The sequence below is a fragment of the Ricinus communis genome, chromosome 8 (assembly GCF_019578655.1).
Source record: "Ricinus communis isolate WT05 ecotype wild-type chromosome 8, ASM1957865v1, whole genome shotgun sequence".
Classification (NCBI taxonomy): domain Eukaryota; kingdom Viridiplantae; phylum Streptophyta; class Magnoliopsida; order Malpighiales; family Euphorbiaceae; genus Ricinus; species Ricinus communis.
Genome location: NC_063263.1, coordinates 797,742 through 804,720, shown reverse-complemented (window position 1 = coordinate 804,720; position 6,979 = coordinate 797,742). Strand labels below are relative to the sequence as shown.

General features: G+C 31.2%; 1 long non-coding RNA gene across 1 annotated transcript; it reads left to right on the top strand.

Moving 5' to 3' along the window:
* Positions 1 to 1,723: 1,723 nt before the first annotated feature.
* On the top strand, positions 1,724 to 4,268 carry LOC125370806. Its single transcript, XR_007216890.1, has 2 exons — positions 1,724 to 2,269; positions 3,408 to 4,268. It is a non-coding gene; the product is annotated as an uncharacterized LOC125370806 (long non-coding RNA).
* The last annotated feature ends 2,711 nt before the right edge of the window (positions 4,269 to 6,979 follow it).

Here is a 6,979-nt window from a genome sequence, read left to right as displayed (position 1 = left end):
TATGGTCTTTTTCTTGGTTGCTTTGTTGTGTGATGCAATGCAATTTGTCCGCGGACCGGTTATCTAGTTGTCATCTGTTAGGCCTAAAATTTATAACATGTCTTTCTGTTTTCAAGTTCACATGAAGTTTTAAGTACTTAATAAAACCAAGGAAAAAGTACCAAAAAATCATTTTGTCGTTGCAGTCTTCCACTTAAAGATGTATATAAGGCAAAATAGTAAAAATGAAATTATATTATGTAAATTAAAAATGGGATTTTTTTCAGAAATACCTCAAAAAATGCTAAAAAAATATTATTTTTACTGTCAACTTTTTTTTCAAAGACTGTAAATTCAAGAGTTATTTAAAAAATACGGTACGCTCTTTTGACAAAATAGTATATGTTATTAGTAATTTGGTATATATTTTCATAATTTTTATGGTCTTCAATTGTTTTGTATACATTTAGTATATTTTTTATATTCATTCGATAATATTTGGTATATATAATTAGTATTTAAAATTAGTATCTGAAATTATTTTTTGATATCCATTTTATATATTTTGGTATATATTTTATCTATATTAGGTATACATTTAGTATATTAAATTTATATTTGACATTATTTTTAATATATATTTCATATTTTTAGTATCAATTCAAATATCTTAGTATCTATTTATTATATATTTAGTATACATATGATATATTATTAATATCTGAAACCTATATCTACTGTTTAGTATTTATTGTATTTATTTCACATATTTTAATATATATTTAAAATATATTTAGTATATATATGGTATATAATTAATATTTGCACCTATTTTTGCTTATTTTTGAAGTGCAACAATTTTTAATATTATCTTTTTATATAACCTTCATATATAATATAAAAATAATTTACATACAATTTTCATAAAAACTTGATATATATATATATAATCTTGAGATTTCATGCTCCCACTTCTTTGATAGGTCATATATATGATAAAAGAAAAAGTTAAAGAAAAAAATATATTTTATGTAATTTCCTCATTAAAAATTTATATAGTACTAAATAATATACAGTAGAATCTCGATAAATTAATAACTTCGACTAAATAATAATTCTCTCCAGTTCCAACTTGGCCAATGGAATAAAATTATAGTTTCACTAAAGTTATAAGATAATAATTTTTTAAAAATTCCTTAAGGTCCATTGAAAATATAAAATAATAATTCATTAAATATGAAGATTACATATACTATATAAATTTATAAAATAAAGCACTCTTTAGATAACTTCTATTTTTAAATTTTATTTTTTTCTAAAATATATATCTATAGTCAATTATTTCTTCTTTGCAAGTGAATTAAATTTAATTTTATTTTTAACTAAATTTTTTAATTTTTTCATTCATTTTATATGAATTTAACAAAAAATGATGTATAAAATATTAACTATTTTCTAAAATAATAAATATTAATTTATCGATAAATTAATAAAATATTAATTTATCGATAAATTAATAAAATATTAATTTATCGATAAAATAATATTTATAAAATAATAATTTTTCTGATCTTAAGACTATTATTTTACAGAGGTTCTATTGTAAGTAAGAATAATAATATATTTCTCTATTTATTTAATTTTCTTTTGAAAAGTCTCAACTGCTCATTTTATATGCACGTGCTTAGCAAGGGTGTCCGTACTAAAGAATTTAACAAAGGAGATGTAAAGATAATTTGTGGCGGTCATTAACTCACATGGTGCGACGCAACCAACTTGTCTAATGCTTCTGAAAATAAAGAAAAAGGAGCAAAATGAGAAGAGAGGAGTCAACCTTTAATTAATGAGAAGAGACACTTTGGGCCATGACAATTGGAATGGGAAGAGACACTTTGGATAATGACAGATGGGGAGAGAGACCGGGGGAGGAAAACTTCCTTTGCAATATAGGTAAGAAAAAATTGAAAAAAAGGGGAGGAGATCATCATAAAAGGGGTGAGACCTCGAAAATAAAGGGACAAGCAAAGAAAAAGAAAGAAAAGCAATATGAAGGGGATACAGAGGAAAGCTCCAAGAAACAGATTATTGGAGCATGACGTTACTAACACCAGCAAAAAAGACATAGTGTAGGTACTAACAAGGGTGATAAAAGGATCAAAGTGGACAAAAGGAATTCAGAAAGGGAAATAGAAAGAAGAAGAAAAGGAAGGGAATCGTCACAAAATCGAGAATGCCTCGACCTTAGGACCCTCAGAATCATAAAACATATAATTTCAAGCCACATTACCAGGTAATTCTAAGGGCTCAACGCTAATTCCTTATGTGGTATAACATATTACAATTTTTAAATTAATAAACATGTTATCTATGAGTATATGTTAGTCAAGGATGTGCGTCTTTGGCTAAGAACGTGCTTCTTAACAAATAAGAACGCACACCCTTAGCCTAAAGGCGCACGCGTTTGAATATTTGCTTTCTATCGTCAGTCATATCTTACTTTTTCCCGAGTCATATTTGATGCCGGATAGTTAGTAACATGTTATAGGGTTAAATACATAGAAAATAGCCCCCATACTTGCCCTATAGACGTGCGTCTTGGTTAAGTATGAACGTACTTTGTTGTCTCCTCTATAGGTGTGTGTCCTTAACAAGTATGTACATGCTAAGTCATCGTCTTCCTGATTGTATGCTTTGCTGATGGCCTTTGAGCACTAAGAGCGTTAGAACATAGGGGTTCAGAATGGGAGTTAGTCGATTAACCAGGGTTAAACGGCACAATGAATCTTTGATTGGTATGACAATGCGTTTGTGCGATGCTTTAGATATGAACGTTCTATGTTCATGAACCAGTCGATTTCGGACTCTCAGGGACCCTAGATTGCGTTACTCTGGTTGTTGATTCCTTTATGGGTTGGAAAATGAGTGCTTGATGCATGTTTTAAGATGTCCACAATGCTGTAAACCACTGTTAAAAACTGGGACTTAAGGGCATACGTCTGAAAGGGGTATAGAAGTGCGCATAGAGGTAAGTGCGCACGTCTATATCGAAGAGGAGCACGTCCTTAAGCCATGCACAATTGTTTAAGAACTCATGTACTAAGAGGTTAGGCCATGCATTTTGAAGGTAAGTGTGTACGCCCTTACCATGGAAAAAACGTGCGTCCTTAACTATTTGTTTTGAGTTCCAACATTTTTTATTATTTGTGTCATTAACCGTCTTTTCTTCATAGGCATAAAGGAGTATGCTTTAGAGGGTTTCCTTGCTTGACTTGCATTAGAAATTGACGATTTTATTTCCTTTCTCAAGACTGTACTATAATCCCCCTAAGTGCTTGATGTAGGGGTATTTTACCTACAAATTAGACTTATTTTTTACCTAAACTATATGAATATGACCACTTTCACACTTTTGTTTTTCGTTCTTGTAGGATCGAGCAAAAAAAAAAAGGAAAAATCGAGAAAATAGGGTGTGAAAGAAGGGATGGAAAGCATAAAGAATCCAAGATTTTTTTGTGATAAGTGTTTAGCACGGATCATGCAAGATTATGCACAAAACTCGCAGAGTCTGTGTCATTCTAATGAAAAAAGCTACTATCTTGTGACACGACCTGCGCGGACTAGTGAAGGAAAGCCACATGATCCGTGTCAATATCAGGGGAAGCTACTGCCTCACCACATGGACCGTGTAGAATCATGAAGAAAAACCTGCATGGTCCATGTCATGCGGGTTTCAACTTTAGAGAAGTAAATCACACGGTGATACGGCTCGTGCAGGAACCAGACCGAAACCTGGACGGTCTGTGTCCAGTTGGAAGCTTCACTTAAAATGAGGGACATGTGGGCAATAACAGGGGGGCATATAAATACCCACCATTGAGACACTTAGGGCATGCTGGTATATCTAAGAGCTGTTAGAGAAAAAGAAAAAACCTAGATGGACACCAAAAAGAAAACTTGGTAGATTTTTCCTTAGAGGTAGAGATCTGGGGCTGAAAATGAAGCTTTTGGAGAGGTGATTTTAAGAGGAAAGAAAGAATCAACAGCTCTACAAGTGAAGGTGGAGAGCAGAGCCATTATTTCTTAGTTTATCATCTTTATTTTGGTTGAATCATTGTGCTCTATGATCTTATCAGCTTGTAATGACTCTATATTCTTTGTTTTCTTTCTTTGGAGATTGCACTTTTGATAAGGAAAAACTAAATCATTGCTATGCCTATGGTTTAGCTTTGTGAATATTGGGTTTTACTTTGGGTTTAATTAATTTGAAATCCTTTTGTGTTTATGCTTAATTTTTCCATTATCTTTGACATTATTTTTCGTTTGGCCAACAAACAGGAATGTGTTTTTGCTTGTATTGTGAATCAAGAGGTTTGCTCATAAGGTGCTTGATGAAATGCCAGCCTTATGAGTTTGCTAAATAGAGATGCTTTTCAACCCTAAGTGTCACTTTGAAGTCTATTTGCAATTGTTGGATTTTTAAAATCCTTGGGATTATGGGTATTTCTTGAGTGAACATGTGAGAGTTTTCCTCAATGAAATGATTGGAAATTGAAGATAGGAGTTCCACGCGTAGGGATGAGTGTTGACTTATTAACATTAGGTGGGTGAAGCATAATACATTAGGAATATTTAATTAACTCTAGTAAACCCAATAGGATCTCAATGAGACCATTAAGCCCCAGTAATCCTTAATCTTGAAATTCTCTCTTTATCTCAATTAGATAAAATTACTTAAGAAGTTTAAAGTAGTGATAAATTAATTTTTATTTCTTTTTAATTCAATATTGATTGTTAGATGTTAGTTATCTAATTAGTTTCAATATTCATAAATCAATCTTCGTGGGATGATACTATACTCTCACTTTATTACTTTTGTGCAATCCGTATACTTGCAGGAATTTTAAACAGCGCATGATCTCGCTAAGTCCCCTCCTTTGCTCTATTCTACAAATCACCCAACATGCTTAAAGGATAAAATTAGAAGAAAAATTAAGGTGTATGCTTATGTTATCAATCACCTCACACATTTTAAGATAAAAGTGAACCTTAGAAGGTGTAACCGTACTCTTACAACTTTTTTATCTCACCTCACATACTAAGAAAGATAAAACTAGCCGTGTGCAATAAAACTAAGGTAAGTTAGGTTTGGCTAAGTTAACATTTATAAAACTAATGGAATCTATAAACTCAAGTGAAGGCTAGACCAATGTCCAGGCAGATTGGGGTTGTCACGACTCAATCAGTGGCCCGTGACCGGTGCTAGGGAATTAATAAGCTTAAGGTCATCGAAACCCGTAACAAGTCTAACTAACCAATGATTCAAATAAATGCATACATGTATATATACTACCTAAATAAACCAACAATTCATTCACATAATTATAACACAATTAAATTAATCCATCAACTTGAGTACTCAATAATTTTTTCATAGTTTTTAACAAACCAAGATAAAATGTACGGTTTCAGGTCTACTACTGTAGAGAGTCTAGAGTTTTAAATAATTCAAAATGCAAAAGAAAGTAATTCATTATAATAGGCCCGAAGGGGAAGGAATTCGGACTGTCAAGAGAAAGTCGGCAGAAATCTAGTTGTCACCTGAAAAATTAAAATTTAGACTACCAGGATCCTTAAATCCAGCCTACTCACTTGATTTCCAATATAGTCGGCGCCCAAAAAGCAATACTCAACCAGAAACCTCTAATTCGGCAACCAAATTTCTATAGCACAGAGAGTTATACTCAACTAGGGGGGGCCATTACAAAAATATTCCCTTACTACCTGTTTCTGATTAATATCGGGACATACGCGGCCTTGATGCAACCCATCAAGTGGCATGTTCTACTGCCGCCTCATTCCGAGTTAATATGCAATCATAATATTGATAATATAAAAAATGACATAAATAGCAAGCAATCTTACTATTGTTCAATAACTTATTAAATATGATTGAACAGTACATGTATTGCAGACATAAATATAATTAATTAAGTAAATAATAAATAATTAAATCCATAAATCTATTATTTAAATAAATAATTTAAATTTATAAATTAATTAATTAAATAAATAATAAATAAATAATTTAACTCTATAAATCAATTATTTAAATATCGAATAATAAATAATAAAAAATTTCAAGCAATATCCATAATAACAAAAATATATTAACATGATGAAAATAAAAAATGCTACGTAAAAACTTGGCATGACACATATGAGGATATATGACTTTAACTCATAGTTCTGCCGCGTTTCGCTGTCTGCTCCTACGCCTCGGGTGGAGCTAGATTGACTGACGGATTATGTACTCACGAAAATAATTGAATTAATAAAATATTCATAATTTTTCTAGGCCTAGACTCCTAGATTAGAATGCCTAAAGAAATTCAGACTGATCCCAACTTGAAAATTCAACAAAACCTCCACTAAAATATGAATGTTTACCCCTTATATAATGGGTCTAGAACCTCCTAAAAACATTTAAATGTTTAATAATTATTTAACAAGAGTCGGGTTACCATAACTTCATTACATTGTTCCCGACTATACAATACAACCCAGTTCATAATATAATAGTTAACAGTCCGACAATAAATATTATTTTACGATTCAATACGCAAATATTTTTCTTGTATTTTAATTTAATTATCCACAACTTCAATTTACAAAATTAAATAATAATTACCACTATAATTAATCTACAGTATTTCTATGATCAAACTACTAATTAATTAAATAATTTAATTAATTATTAATAACTAACTATGCACCAAATATTTTCTAAGAGTTTCTAAATAATTTCTTGGGTTCAAAATAAATTATACCGAGTCGAAAACTCGAAGTTCAGCGCGCTCGAAAAACACCATGGTTTGAAAGTCGATATCGCCAACAGTGTCGGATTTCGAATCCAGAGATGCCTATGTGAAGCTTGAGCTGCAGAGAGTCCGAATATTCAATTGCTTCTGCCAGAAACTCGCTAGAAGCCACCAGATTGAGG